Source organism: Typopeltis vanoorti, chromosome 3 (assembly GCF_054136105.1).
Source record: "Typopeltis vanoorti isolate ZY-2024b chromosome 3, IOZ_Tvanoo_1.0, whole genome shotgun sequence".
NCBI lineage: Eukaryota > Metazoa > Arthropoda > Arachnida > Uropygi > Thelyphonidae > Typopeltis > Typopeltis vanoorti.
The window spans coordinates 111,890,297-111,906,168 of NC_143551.1; the positions used below are offsets into that span (position 1 = coordinate 111,890,297).

General features: G+C 37.2%; 1 protein-coding gene across 4 annotated transcripts in view; it reads left to right on the forward strand.

Moving 5' to 3' along the window:
* Positions 1–1,380: 1,380 nt before the first annotated feature.
* The window catches only part of mRpL2 (mitochondrial ribosomal protein L2), a 79,249-nt gene continuing 64,757 nt past the window's right edge, over positions 1,381–15,872 (forward strand). Inside the window, exon 1 of one of the 4 annotated variants that reach the window (XM_090415878.1) lies at positions 1,381–1,413. The gene's annotated coding sequence lies outside the window, so the exon portion shown is untranslated. The other 3 variants (XM_090415877.1, XM_090415880.1, XM_090415879.1) reach the window with 3 other exon arrangements.

Genomic DNA, 15,872 nt, shown 5'->3' on the forward strand with positions numbered 1-15,872 from the left:
GCGGTCTTCCCCACTTGTGTAAGCTGTCAGCGCAGATACCATGTCCTGTGCGTATTCTATTTAGGTTTCCATAGATGACATGAAAGCTCAATCCCTTTCGGATTTTGGTTAAGTCTGGTGGCGATTATTCTTTCCAAGTTTTTAGCCATTTCGACTTAACATCGAAATTGCTATTTACAAGTTCTTCAGCCAGTATTAGTGGAGGCTGTCGGGATTTAAGGAAATTCATATTTATATATGTGGGGTCTTCATGTATCGGCAACAGGGGGATTGCTGTTTATTTATTTATTTATTATTTTAATTCTTTTACCAGAGCATCTTGTGTGCACAGGTTCGGTTGTGCAATATTGCTCAAAGCTTGAAGCCTGTAGAGGGGAGTGGATTTGACACAACCTGTTATTGTCCTCATCGCCGCATTTATTTGCGTGTCAATTTTCTTGATATGAGGACTGTTTAGCTATACCGGTGAACAATATTCTGCTGCAGAGTAGACTAAGGCCAACGTGGAGTATCGCAGTGTAATAGCAGAAGAACCCCATGTAGAACCACACAGTTTTTGTATGATGTTATTACAGGTTCTGATCTTTCAAGAGAGATTCTCCAGATGTCTTTTGAAAGATAGTGTTCTATCCAGGGTGACACCCAGATATTTAGGAAAATCTTGGTGCTGCAGCATTGTGTTGTTAAAGCTGACCTGACGTTTCCTATTTGCCAATTTGATGTTTAGGTGAAAAGAGCTGACCTCGGTCTTATTGAGGTTTGGTGTTAGTCTCCATTTATGAAGGTATTCCCCAATGGTTCTAAAGTCATTTGTGAGAATATCTTCAGTTACTTCAATGCTCTTGTGTTGGATGGCGAGGGCTATGTCATCAGCATAAGCAATTTTTTTGACTTAGTTGTCGGTAGATCAGATGTATGTAAGTTGAACAAGATTGGCGCTAATACTGAGCCGTGTGGGAGCCCATTGTTCAGCTTTTTCAGTTTACTCATTTTGTTTCCCAGTACCACATGGAAGAACCTGTCAAAAAGTATGTTACCAATAAGTCTTATGATGGATTGGCATGGTATGATTTGTATCAGCTTGATAGCATCTCCTCTTTCCATACCGTGAGGTTAGGGTGATGTGGTAAGTTACGTTGTCTTTGGAATGTACCCTTTACTTTTATAGTGTCCTTACTCAAAGACAGAAGAAGAAGATATACCACCCATATCGTTGAAGTCCGATTTAAAAACCCATGCTTTCACCATCGAAAGGTAACTTAGCTATTTAATGTCAGCAAAATCAAAGCCGGTTTAAAGCCAGCCCTCAGATACGCAAGTCTGTACTTCATATATTTAATACACTACACAACAAACCTCCGGTCCAAGAGTATGTGTTATTGGAAATGGTTGCGAGCGTCATTTAAAATTCGTGTCAGTAAAAGTAATTCAATACTCGTTTAAAATTTTTTTTTTTTTCAGAAAATTTAATTCGTTTTTCTTTTTTTGCTCTCCGTGTCTTTATTATGTATTTTTTCTTTCTTTAAGAAAAGCAAATAAATACTGTTTACTTTTTAATGTTAGTCATGAGCCGCTAAAGTAAAAATCGGTCTTAAATTTATGTATCTCTATAAAGCAGGTGTTCTTGTGAAGAAGCTCTGTAGTCAACTAATGATAGATATCCTGTGAGGACGAGCTCTGGAGAAAAAAAGGTTGGCGGAATTGAAATTGGTTAGGCACAACTGACAGTGCATTGCTGTATAGAAACAGTTGAGTGAATGAATGTATGAGTGAGATCTTGAGTATTCTGCAATTGAGCAGGTTCTTCTTTTAGTAGCAGAAACTTTCCTTCAAATCTCTTCTGTTCTGAGCCTTCTCTTTCATGGTTTGCATGACATGCTAATATCGGAATTTAGATTCGAGACATTCTTTTTCACGTTTTCTTACTCTTCCCCTGAGTTTTTTTCCTTCGATGGCATCTCTGATGATTCCATTCCCTCTCAGAATATGTCCGATCCAGTTTCCCTTGCTTCTTTTTATCCTCCTTAACAGACTTCTTTCTTCTTCTACTCTTTTTAAGACCTCTTCATTAATTATTTTATCTGTCCATTTGATTTTATCCGTCCTTCTCCAAAACCACATCTCAAAGCTTTCCAAAATCTTAATTTCTTCTTTCTTCAATGTCCAAGTTTCAGCTGCAACTTGGAGTGAGATAGCAACAATGAAATTAGGCAAGTACTGTGGGAAATTGTAGAATTGGCCTGTTTATTGAGTTGCATGAGGAACATAAGCTGCAGACTAGAAAATGAGAAGCATGGTAAAAATAATAATAATAAATTAAAAAAATACAAAGATTGAGTACAAATATAAGAAGAGAATGACGAGTTGGATAAAAAAAAAAAATACAGCAATTTTATGTGACAAGCAAGAGATGGAATATTTATAGAAGGGCAACGCTGGTGGATGGTTATGCAAGTAGGATAAAGGTGCAAAAGATATAATCTGTGTGTGTGTGTATATATATATATATATATATATATATATATATATATAGGGATTATTTAATGAGCACCTTGTCATTAAATACTGTACAACAGAACAGAATCTTTTACAGGTAATAGTTAGATTTCTCTCTCTCACAGAGCAGTGAGTGAGGGGATTTGTTTACCTGTTGAAGTAGCGAGTGCATCTAGTGTGACTGAGTTCATGGGAAAGTATGGCTTCCCTCGATGATTCTTTGACTTCTGGAGATCCCAGATAATAATAATGATAATAATGTGGATTGAAAGGAAGAGATAATGCATGTATATAAACAAGGAGATGAATTTGTAGAGTTTCTGAGTGATAATTATGTTATGTAGCATATGATGGATGCAACACAAGAATTTTGGGGTACTGGATGTGGTTGTAAATGAGGTGTCAACACTGCCTTGGTGTAAGTAATCATGGGATACTGATTTGAGAGATGTCAAACATGAAAAGGTTGCACAAGAGGGTATGTATGTGAAATTATAAGGTAGTTGATTATGAGAAGATGTGAAGTCAATATCAACACAGTGAGTTAATGAGCTGTGCAGAAATGAGATTTATAAAGCATGGGAATTGATTAGGAGGCATCGGACACATGCAATACGCAACTCATGTGCAATATGTATACCAAGAGCAATGCAAATAAATAGAGTAGGCATGAGATTGACGAACAGTGAAATCAGGCAAGCACTGTGGATAAAGATGTTATGGAGGAGGTGCAAGAGAGTTTGTTATTAGATGTGAGGCATATAAAATGCAGCCCAAAAAGTATTGTAAAAAAAAAAAAGAGAGAAAAAGAACAGTATGAGAGGAGTTTGGCCCGTTTGGTCAAAGATAATTCATAGGAGTTCTGGTATGTGGCAAGCAAGAAAATAATGGAAGGATGACATTTGTGATTGTTATGGTAACAAAGTGACCATGCCAAACTATGTAGTGGAATTATTTAATGAGTACTTGATCAGCGTATACATGATGGTGTAAATGTGTTGAAGGGAGTCATTAGTGAGGCCTGTTTGTCAGAGGTAGATATACTAACTGTATCAAGTGTAAAGGATACAGTATCTCTTTAGGAAGAATAGGAGACAAGGGGGTGTGCTGTTAATGATATTGGATGAGAAGGTTATGACTGCAATACTAGTAACAATTTTCCATGTGGCAGTGAGTTTGAAACCATCAGGTGAGAGGTGGATTTCTGGAGCTCCTACTAATTGACTTATCAGTAGGAGCTCCAGAAATACACTTAAATCTTCTGGTGGCAAAAAATTTTACTTGCCCAAGATATTGGTTTGCATTATATAAATATTGTTAAATGTTGTTTTAAATAAGTAAACTTTATAATAAAGAAACAGAATAATACGTTCGTTAATTCCCACTACATATTACACATAATTATACAAAAATATAGTTTTCTTTAATGTGAGTTTAAGATGTACAGCTCATTGCAATTGAGTTAATGTTTCTTTTGTTTATTGTTCATAATGAAGGGTGAATTTATATAAATTATCTATAAACAATAATTTAATAGGAAAGACAGTAAAATCGTGAAAACAGTAGGTAGCTCTTGCTGTGGAGCCAGACTCATTTTTCATGATATACTCAATCACATGATCCAGTCTTTGACTTCTCTTTACAAGATAATTGTATATTTTTAAATAACAATATTAGAAAGCATTTTCATTATATAAAATTTTCAATTATTTAATCACACTAAGCTAATTCATGTTGCGAGCTGTGAAACTAAGCTTAGAACAATATAATATTACAACTGTGCACCTAGTTAATGGATAAAGGTGTTGGAGAATAAGATATATTGTTGTACTACAGTATTCTTTCTTTTCTTTTCCTTTTTTTAATGAAATTATTTTGCAAGAAAAGCACAGTTAATTGCTTATCTATTATTTTTTAAGATTTTAAAACTCAAGTATTTTTAGAAAGATAGAAATTAAAACTTCTTTAATAAATTTGATGGCAGCTACCCGAGATCAGATAACTTGACTGTGTGAATGAGACAATGTTTTACAAATGTAAAAAAAAAAGAGTAAATTATGCGAAGCAACAAATAGATATGTAATGAATTTATAAAGAAGCTAAAATTTCAATTGGCATTTGTCTCTGATGACTAACCAGTGTCAAGTGGATCTCTTGAACACTGCTTATCAGTATGTCTGCAGTGGTGGTGAAAATTTTGGAAAGATTAGTAAAAGCTTGTATACAAAAATGTACCTTCCAATGAACAGCATGGGTTTAATAAGGGAAGGTCATGTTTAAGTAACTTGCGTTCATTTTATAATGTTACATTTTAGTTAGGTAAGGAGAAATGATACACTATGATACTTTTGACCTTGCTAAGGCTTTCGACAGGATACAGTATGGAAGATTGTTACATAAATTGGAGAATATGGGATTGTATTATAACATATCAGCATGTATAAGAGGATGGCTGACTGACAGATTTCAAAAAGTGGCATATGGGCGATGTGAGTCTGCTGCAAGATTGGTGATCAGTGGCACACTATATGGATCAGTTCTTGATCTGTTATTCACTCTTTACATTAATGACATTAGGAAGGAGTTAGTTCACAGCCTATCTTTGAATCATTTGATGATAATGCAATAGGCAGGATAATGGCTGTCATTTGAATGTTAGTAAGTAAATGTACATATACTTTGATGTAATGAGATATCTGATGTCGTTATGTTGATGTGGTTATGCTAGAAGAAATGGATCAGGCAATAATAAGCAATTGAAGTTCAAAGAGCAGATAGCAGAAATTGCAAATACAACTCAGAGATAATTGCAGTGCCTTAATGTATACGAATAAGAAAGCTATTTTGTCTCTTAACAACGCCATGATATCACCTCACTTAGACAATTGTTTACAGGTCTGGCTTCTGTGGTGATGTTGATACTGTGGAAAGTGTGCAAAGGAGAGTGTTAACGGTGATATGGGGATTGGAGAACATAGATTATGAAGGCAGAAAGAGGGATGATATGATTGAGACTTAAACTTTTAAAAGGGTCATACATGATAATAAATTGAATTTTTCATTTTATGGAGGGTGGGGAGAGGATATTTATGGAAGTTGAGAATGAATGCGGTCAAGAAGGAGTTGAGAGCTAGATTTTTTCTCTTGTAGATTGGTGCATGATTGGATTAGATCGCCTTTTGAGCTTCTGAGTGCATGTATTATGAATGAACTGAAAAGGTATGATGTATGGCCTTCCTCGATGAGTTCCTGACTCTCTGGTGGTCTCTCTTAATAATATTAATATTTGAGGTGAAAGAATTAGGTATGTCAAATGTTAATTGGATTACATGTTAATAAGGCTTTGGGAATGGATGACATATCACTACCTATTTTATGGAATGCAAAAAGAGTTAACTATGTCCTTGAGCTGGTTATTTAATGAAAGTGTTGCAGTGGGAAGGGTTCCCAACAAATAGAAAGAAGGCAAAATTTTTGAATACGCTGAACGCTTTGAACACTGAATACACATAGTTCTAGGACAGATATTTCTGATTGTAGACCAGTCCATATATATGTAGTTGTGGTCAAGGTATTGGAGATATTAATTTGGAATAGAATATATGATTGAGTTGTTGACATAAGATTCTCTGTGATACATGTTGGAGGTTTAATGGAATAACCATAAATACTTCCAATATTTTGTCTCTGTCACAGAGACATCTTCAGGGATTACAAAAAACTTTTTGTAACAACACACAAATACAATATAATAGTGAGTGAAACTAAAGTCCTTATCTAGGTGGTGCACCCTTTATGGTCATTTGCAGGTGGCCTAGGATGTAAAGAGGGATCTCTGATAATTAATGTTTCCCAAATTTTGGGAAGTTTAATACAACCGTATTTGTTTAAATTAGGTTGATTCCTGAGTGTAGATGCAGATTCAAAGAATAGTCTTTCTTTTTTGAATTTACTATGGTGGAGCATGGTGGGTTTTTTTCCAGGAGATCCTGTGGGTTGTATCCAAAACATGGTCTGCAAGTCCAGATTGACCATAATCGTGATTGCAGATGTGTGACTTGTGTTCTAACCGGATGGTTGCTGATCTGCCTGGCTGTCTGAAGTAAGCCAGTTTACAGGCACAAGGTACTCTATATACTCCAGGCACTGAGTGAGGAGTGAGCTGATCTTTAGTGTAACAGATAAAGGTAGCAAGTTTATGGTGGGGCTTAAAAGCTGTATGGAGGTTGTACTTTTTTAATGATCTGGCTATTTTTTCTGATGTACCACGGATGTAAGGTATGGTGATGGCATTTCTGAAGAGATGGTCAAGGAATGGGGAAGGACTTGATTGTTTTTTTAATTCTGTAGTCACTGTAGCCATTGGAAAGGAAGGTGTTGTGTTTGAGTTCGATTGAAAGGGCAGTTTCACTGGAACAAAGATTGTGGGGTCTATTGGTTAAAGTTTTAACAATGCCATATTGCTGAGAGGGGTGGTAGGGGGAGAGTTTGTGAATGTATGTGCCTGTATGAGTATGTTTTCTATATATCATCATCATCATCTTCCTTATACCCTCTTTTACCTTGCGGTGTCGAGGGTCCATTGATCATCGGACCTCACTCCGTTTACAGGATAAGGTGGTCAGCCTTATGCCCTGGTGTATCCTATGGCCTGTAGTGTTGAGTTCTCAAGGCCAGTTTGCCTGCTTTGCGGGATGAAAAACCCCAGAATAAACTGGGGAAAAAACCCTGCTGTCCAAGCCCAAGACTGGCTAACTTGGCTATGGCTGAGGAAGATCCTTCAGCTCCTCATGTCACCGACGGGAATCGAACCTAGAACACTCCTTCCCCAGGCATATGCGAAGCGCCTAGCCACTAGGTTTACCGCGCAGACTATATCTATATCTATATATATATATATGTGGGCATCTCCATGGAGTCTGAATATTTCACGATGAATGGACAGTCAGGTTGGTCGAGTGGTTAGCATACCTGCTCTTGGAAATGGAGGTTTGCACCCCCCCCCCCCCCCACCCCCCCCCCCCCCCACCCCCCCCCCCCCCCACCCCCCCCCCCCCCCACCCCCCCCCCCCCCCACCCCCCCCCCCCCCCACCCCCCCCCCCCCCCACCCCCCCCCCCCCCCACCCCCCCCCCCCCCCACCCCCCCCCCCCCCCACCCCCCCCCCCCCCCACCCCCCCCCCCCCCCACCCCCCCCCCCCCCCACCCCCCCCCCCCCCCACCCCCCCCCCCCCCCACCCCCCCCCCCCCCCACCCCCCCCCCCCCCCACCCCCCCCCCCCCCCACCCCCCCCCCCCCCCACCCCCCCCCCCCCCCACCCCCCCCCCCCCCCACCCCCCCCCCCCCCCACCCCCCCCCCCCCCCACCCCCCCCCCCCCCCACCCCCCCCCCCCCCCACCCCCCCCCCCCCCCACCCCCCCCCCCCCCCACCCCCCCCCCCCCCCACCCCCCCCCCCCCCCACCCCCCCCCCCCCCCACCCCCCCCCCCCCCCACCCATATCCATTTTCCGATTATATTCTGAGGCATTTAGAACAACTGTGGCATCACCCTTATCAGCTATGGTGATGACAGTACTTTTTTCTTTCCATAATTTTCTGAGGGCGGAGAATTGTCTGGAAGATAAATTAATTTTTGGAGGTGACGACCAGGAGAGGATGTTAGCCGCATCAAGTCTGATGTTATTGGCTGTTTCTGGAGGTAAGTGGCAGATTCCTTGTGCCTGTAAACTGGCTTACTTCGGACAGACAGGCAGATCAACAACCATCGTTAGAAGAACACAAATCATACTTCTGCAATCATGATTATGGTCATTTTCTGGCCTTGCAGACCATGTTTTAGATACAACCGAAAGGATTTCCTGGGAAAAAACCACCATTCTCCACCATAGTAAATTCAAAAAAGAAAGACTGTTCTTTGAATCTGCATCTGCACTCAGGAATCAACCTAATTTAAACAAATACGGTTGCATTAAACTTCCCAAAATTTGGGAAACATTAATTATCAGAGATCCCTCTTTACATCCTAGGCCACTTGCAAATGCTCATAGAGGGTGTACCACTTAGATAGGACTTTAGTTTCACTGACTGTTGTATTGTATTTGTGTGTGTGTGTGTGTGGTGTTACAAAAAGTTTTTTTGTAATCCTTGAAGATATCTCTGTGATGGAGACAAAATATTGGAAGTATTAAAATTAGTTTTAATCCTTTCTCAGTGCTGATAATATTCCATTAAACCTCCAACATGAATTCTTCACAGCACTTAAGCCTCAGCACACAGATTCTCTGTGATAATCAGGGGTTTTGTGAAGAGAGTTATATGTAGAAGGCACAGCTTGTTTTAATAATCTGATTGCACATTATGATAGGATGATAGATATGTTGGATAAGGGAGATTCATACAATGATATTCTTGGGCTTTGGAAAGGCATTTGAATGACCGCCACAGAAGTCTGTGTATAAGCTTCAAAAGGTGGGAGTGGATGACAGATTGGTCTGATGGATGTTTAGCTTTTTCAGTGATACATCAGGTCATGTTTCTTGAACAGTGTTTCAGAAAAGCAAGGTGACCAGTGATATAATCCAGCATTCTTTTCTTGGGCCCTTGCTATATAACTTATTTGCTAATGATAATTCATGTGAATTGACTGGGATCTTCAATTGTGTACTGACAGTGTAAAGTTGGATAGGGTAGCAGTATTGCTAATGTTAATTTCCTACAGAAAGATCTGGAGAGACTTTTGGACAGATGAGTGGGGATTGCTTTAATAATAAATGTAAGGTGCTACACTTTGAAGTGCAGAAATAATAAGGCTGTATACTGTGTTGGTGAAGTTGTACATCAGGAAGGGAATGAGATTTGGGATTTTGAGGTAATGGTTGGCAATAGGCTAAATTCCCAGGCCATGTTGCTAAGGGTTGCAAACACTGCACATCATATTGCTGTAATAGTAAGAAGTACATTGACAAGTAGGGGTGATAAGATGGTGCTGATGCTACTGTGTAATATGTTAGTGAGACAACACATAGAATATTGTGCTCAAATTTGGTCACCTAGTTTTCATTCTGATGTGTAACACTATAGAGGATCAAGTGATGACTTACCAAAGTGATATCAGAACTCTGGAATGTTGGTTATGCAGAGTGGTTCAAAAAGAGTGGAAGGTGATAAGGGAAGAATGAGAGACCTTTTCTGGAAGTTGTAAAAGTGTAGTGAAGAGTAGATTTTTTACAAAGAGAATGGTGGGTGAAATTCATTGTGAATTCCAGGAATGTAAATGATTTCAAGTTATCCTCCCCATTAATTGTCAACGGAAAAATTTCTTCTGTATCAATCCTCTGAAAACAGTAACTTAGACATATAGTTATCATACATGAAACCATACACATTAGCTCTCATATCTCCTCTTTGCCCTATCAACCAGTTTCTGTAACCCTAAAATCTTGTAAGGAGAATTCTGTACACCTACAAACATCTTGGTCACTCACCACTGGATTCTCTCTTCCTCATTCCCATGAGCTCAAAGTGAGTAGATGGTCATAGTCTTTGCTGATCTTCCTCCATAGAATGAGCATGAACTGATGGAGTTGCTGCAGTAGACATGGGTCAAGTTACGCATGGAAGATGTTCGGCACCTTATAGCATCTGTTCCTAGGCATCTGTGAGCTGTGATTGCACAAAGAGGGGTACCAACACGCTATTAGGTCAGTGTTCCTAATGCAAAGTTAACTCAGTGTATATCTCTGCACTCCAAAATGTTACACCTTGCACTTTTTGATATTAAAACTAAACTCTACTAATTTATCAAAACTAGAAGTCTATTCAAATCTTCCTGAAGGAAATTAACTTCAGCTGTTCTCCTTATACTTCTCCTCAACTTTGCATCATTAGCAAACAGATCTTTAGCTAATCCACATGAAATATCATTAACAAATGAGTTAAATGTTGATTGTGTAGAAATTATGAAGACAAAATTATGTTTTTGTCTCCATAATTTCAATGCAGTGAACAATTACTAAAAGCAGTAACTAAAGTAAAGAGCAATTATTTTACTTACAAATAAGAAAAAAACCCTTGATGTCGACCAATATATCAATGTCATCAGGAACCCATATATGAACTAAAACACAAGCTACATCATAATACACATAGTATAACTGCTTTGTTAACTGTTTACACTAACCTGATCTCTGGTGAGAGAATTAAAGATGGAAAGAGTAAAATATAAATTTGAAAAAAAATTAAAGAAACAAATTTGTCTCCATAATTTCTACACAGTGAATGCTGACCACCATTTAACCTTGGGAGGAAGAAAAAAAAAAAGTTAAACAACAGAGGCTAAGAACAGAACCCTGGGTCACACCACTGGTTACCTTATTCTTTTGAGACATTACTCCATACACAATTTGCTGGTATCGTTCAAAAAGTTCTATTTGTTAACCATTTCCATCCTCTGCAACTTGTACACCAACTTTTCAGGAAAAAAAAAACATGTTCTTTTTGTTTAATATATAGAATTGAGTCTGTAAAACAATTTTCTTCTGATGGTTTTGTATGATTGAACCAGAACATTGCTACAAGTTTATACATGCAATATCTTGATGTTATTTTTTAAAACTAGACTTTCATATCTGGTTAAATTCTTCACAGAAAATTTTTAGGATATTGATACTATGAAGTCTAAGTTCTTATAAATAACGTAGGGGATAATGTTTTTCTTCAGTGTGGAAAATGAAATGTAGCATATAGTTTTCAGGGAATACAGAATAGTTAAAACTGAAATTATCAGGTGGTAACTGTTTATTATTGCAGTGACACTTTTTTCTTTTTTTTTTTTGTAGTTTATTACACTTCTGGATGGTTTCTGTGATTATGAATATTGGAAAAGTTAGTAAAAGGCAGAATTCAGGAGTAGGTGTGCAGGAATATGGATAAAGGATATAAATGGACTTTGCAAAGGCATTTGACAGGATTCCACATAGACTCTTATAAATTGGAGCAAATGGGGTTGGATAAGAGAGTAATTGGATAAATAGATATCAAAGAATAGTATGGTGGAATTTAACGCAGGAAAAAAGATTGGTTACGTACTTAAGTTGCTGCTATTTAATTTGTATATTAATGATATAGTTCGCCCACCGATTAGAGATCCTTCAACACTTCTGCGCATGTCAGAAAAAGGAGAATCCATTCCGATAATAGAGTAATCAGTCCTTATTGTGGGATGAGTTGTTTATTATTACAGGTCAGAAAATTAACTTCTGTTTTATGATTATTGTAGTTAACTATGTTGCTTGTATAACAGTTGGAAAATTTTACCTATAAAGCACATGATTTAGCGTGTTGGCAACCAATTCGTATGTCCGTGATTTCTTTCTCCCCTTCAGTATGAATCGACTATTCTTGGCAAGATGCCAAGCAGAGACCTACAAACGGTGGGCGAACTATACAAGAAATGATTTAAGAGGAAGTATCTAGTTGCTTGCTAATGCTGCAAAATTGGTAAGTGTTGACAGTCACTGAAGATATATATAGACAGGGGCGGTTCGTCTATAGGGGCCGGGTCCCACCTATATTTGTATAACTAGCCCAATAATTGTAGTTTTAAAAAATATTTCTTGTAATTATTATTTTTTGATCTATTTCCAACACGTTTTATTGTTTAATAAAAAAATTACTGTAGTATTTTGTGGCAATATTGTATAATGCGACTTAGTACAGTCTCTGGGGCCAGCCACGGCTGGCCCTATTTTATATGTGTAGAACACAGGACATGTATGAGGCAAGTGTACTAGCAATCGTGTTTGTTTACCGGGTGCAACACTTATTTTGGGGCCAGTTTAGTCTGGCCCAGTCACTGTATTTTCACGTATGTACGTAGCTCGCGATTCTTTGATTGTGATGCACGTGCACTAGCGATCGTGTTTGTTTACTGGCTGCAATGCTTATCTTGGGGCCAGTTTAGTCTGGCTCAGTCACTGCATTTGTATGTAAATAGCAGGCGATTCTTTCATTGTCTTATTATTTTCATTGTTGATCTGTTTTATTGTTTTTAGTGTGTTTAATTATTGTTGTCGTTTTTTGTTATAATTTATTTTAAAGTTTAAATTTTTATTACGTCCACAAACAATACATTTTAACTATGAACAAAATCGACAGTTTATTGGAAAAACATTTCTTGGAGGTTTCGACATCGATTTATAAAATAAATAATAGAAATAATAACTTTTTTGTTTTAACGTTTGAAAAATGAAAACATTTTGCATGGCGGCCAGTTGGAGTCGAACCAGCGTCTTTGGATTTGCAGTTCATTGCTCTAGTCTGTTGAGCTTTTCTTTTTCTCTCTAGTCCGTTGAGCTATGCCCGCAACTGCAAATCTTTTGAGTTTTTTTGTTATTAATATGAGCCCGTATATGTTATGTCTTAACAATTTTAAAAAATTAATAGCTCAATGCATCAGTGGATTCTAAATAAACATTATTGTAATAGAAATAATAACTATAAATCAATAATAGAACCCACTATATAAATATAAAAAAATTAAGTTGTTTTTGGCCCCTGGCCCCACCTGTTTCTATTGTCACAGCTGCTAGTTTGATGTGGCATAGTGTAAAGTAAATGCACTTAGAAAAGAAGAGATCAAAATGTGCATGGAGTTGAAGTTTAAAAGGCATATTGCAAAAGTGACAAATGGAGTTCATCAGATTACGTGAATGTTCTGATGAGCAAGAATAAGGAAGTTATTATTCCTCTTAATATAAAGGTTAATATAAAGAGACTATGTCTGGATTACTTTTCACACCTTTGGTTGGCTAGGTTTCTCAGGAGGAAATGATGGAGAGGATCCAAAGTTAAGTGACTAAGATTGTGATAGGGCTATTTATTAAATTATTCCTTATGCAGATAGATTGAAAGTCTGTGGGTTACAATGGTTAGTTGATAGTCAGAAAAAGGGGATATGATAGAAACATATGCTATTAAAGAAGTTTTATAGGATTGATACAAAAGATGATTTTTTTTCAGTAAGTAAAGTTATTTGGTTAGCAAGGGTGTAAGGACAAGATTTTTTGTTTGGCACATGGTGAACGATTGGAATGTATTGAGAGAGGTGCTTGTAAGTGTTTCATTGGTGAATGAGTTCAAGAAGAAATATATATATATGTTGTGGGAATAATGCCTTAGTACAGATCCTTGACTCCATTGAGATGTCTGAGAAAATAATTTCTTTACTTAGTATTCTGGGCAAGATTTATAGAAGCATACTTAAGAAGAGACTAAGAAATATTGTGGAAGAGAAACTTGAGACAGAACAAACTGGGTTTATACCATATTGGAGTTGTGTGGATCAGATTTTCACTTTAAGACAAATAGTTGAGATATCATGATATTTAAGTTGTATAAATCTAGAAAAGATATATGATAAGGTGCTTGGAGAAAAACTCTTGATGAATGAAGAGAAGAGATGAAGAGAATGCTACAGTTATATGGGATCAGTGGTTATAAAGAGCAGTACATAGTTGATATTTAGGTTGTGAGTCAGTAGTTATTTCAATTTATAATTGAAAGAAGTACAGGAAGACTATTTGATGTAAAAATAGGTACAATACAAGGATGCACACAATATGCACTGTTATTTTTCATCTATATGGATGAAATTATGAATGGGAGTGGCACATTAAACTTTATTTCAAAATTAGAGATGTTAATTTCAGCTCTTTACTTCATGCAGATAATGTTATACACTCTTAAAAATCCAGTATACATTTTAAGGATTCTTTAACTAAATTGAACTGTTTTAACAAATTTGCCACTTCAAGATGAAGTGCTACAGAAAACTTTTGAAGAGACCATATATGGTACACGTAAGAAATGATGAGATTAGAAGGAAAATCTGCTCCATTGCTAGAACACAAGAAAATATCACTTGGTGGCAGGACCACATAGCTAGATCAGATAGCATATCTAAATTAGCATAAGTATTTGACTTCTGGTAAAAGACATTGGGAGCTACTTAGAATCACCTGGATAGATAATATTAAAAAGTGGACTAATTCTTCATTCTCCACTTTATTAAGGCAATCCCAAGACAGAAACATCTGGAGAGAGAGAGCATGTAAGGATGTCACCTTTATAGTGACCCAAGAGTCTACATAGATTATGGATGAAGATGATACATCCTGAATGGAAACCATATATGGGGTGGGGGGCTGAAAAGTTCTGATAAATATCTTGAACAAAAATAATATTAAAGCAACTGATATAACCACAAGAAAGAACATACCTTAAAACCCTTTAATCCCATATTTCATCAAATTGTAATATTTTGTTCTTTTTCTTTTAGGATATATAAGAAGACATGTCACACACCTCAATTCCTTCATGGTGATTATCACAACTTTTCGGCACATCCTCTCCATAGAACAAGTAAAATATTTCAATTACTTAAACACAATTTTTAGTAAAGATGGTAAATTAAATATGGATATGGCCATTGCTATAAGGAAAGCTGTTATTTTTATTATTGTACTGGCACTTTCATGAAGTCTGAGGACTCGTTGCAGGAGACCCAAACTATCCACACAATCTGTCATACTTCTCCTTGAACTCATTAACAGACAGAGCACTCAGAACTGATTCTGGCAACCCATTCCACTCATTCACAATTCTCCAAGCAAAAAATCTAGTTATTACATCCCTTCTAGCCACACCTTTATTCAATTTCCAGGGATGTCCTCTTAAATGTTTCTATTATGTCCCCTCTTTTTCTCCTATCAACCAATTTCTGCAATCCATTCTCTCATAGGAAACATTCCACAGACATTCCACTTGCCATCTTGATCGCTTGCTTCTGAATCTTCTCCACCACTTTTTCATCTCCAAGAAACCCAGGAGACCAGACCCAAGCACAGTAATCTAGATGTGTACATATCAAAGCCTTATAAATCATCAGTAGCCAAGTAATTTTATGGGCTATCTTAGCAATATGTCCTCTAAATTTAACTCTGTTTATCACCATCACCCCTAAATCATCTATATCCAGTGGTGAGCTATAAAGGGCTTGCCTGAGCCCTTTGTTAAATTTTTCTCAAATTTGTGAGCCCCTTGTTTTTCTTCTTTACTTTTTTATTTTTTCAAAAAAAACAAGAAAAACAAAACAATTTTTTAAAAATATATTAAGCGAAAAACTCATACGGTAACCTAACAAAGTGATTTTATTAAATAAAATATAGTTACTGTTGTTACCATTTTACAAATAAGAATTCACTTTTGGTAATTGCATATAAAAAATAGGACTATAAAATAATGCCCCTTGATTGGTACTGTTGATTATCACTTGAAGTACAAAAACAAAAGAGAAATATAATGTACTTCAATATTATT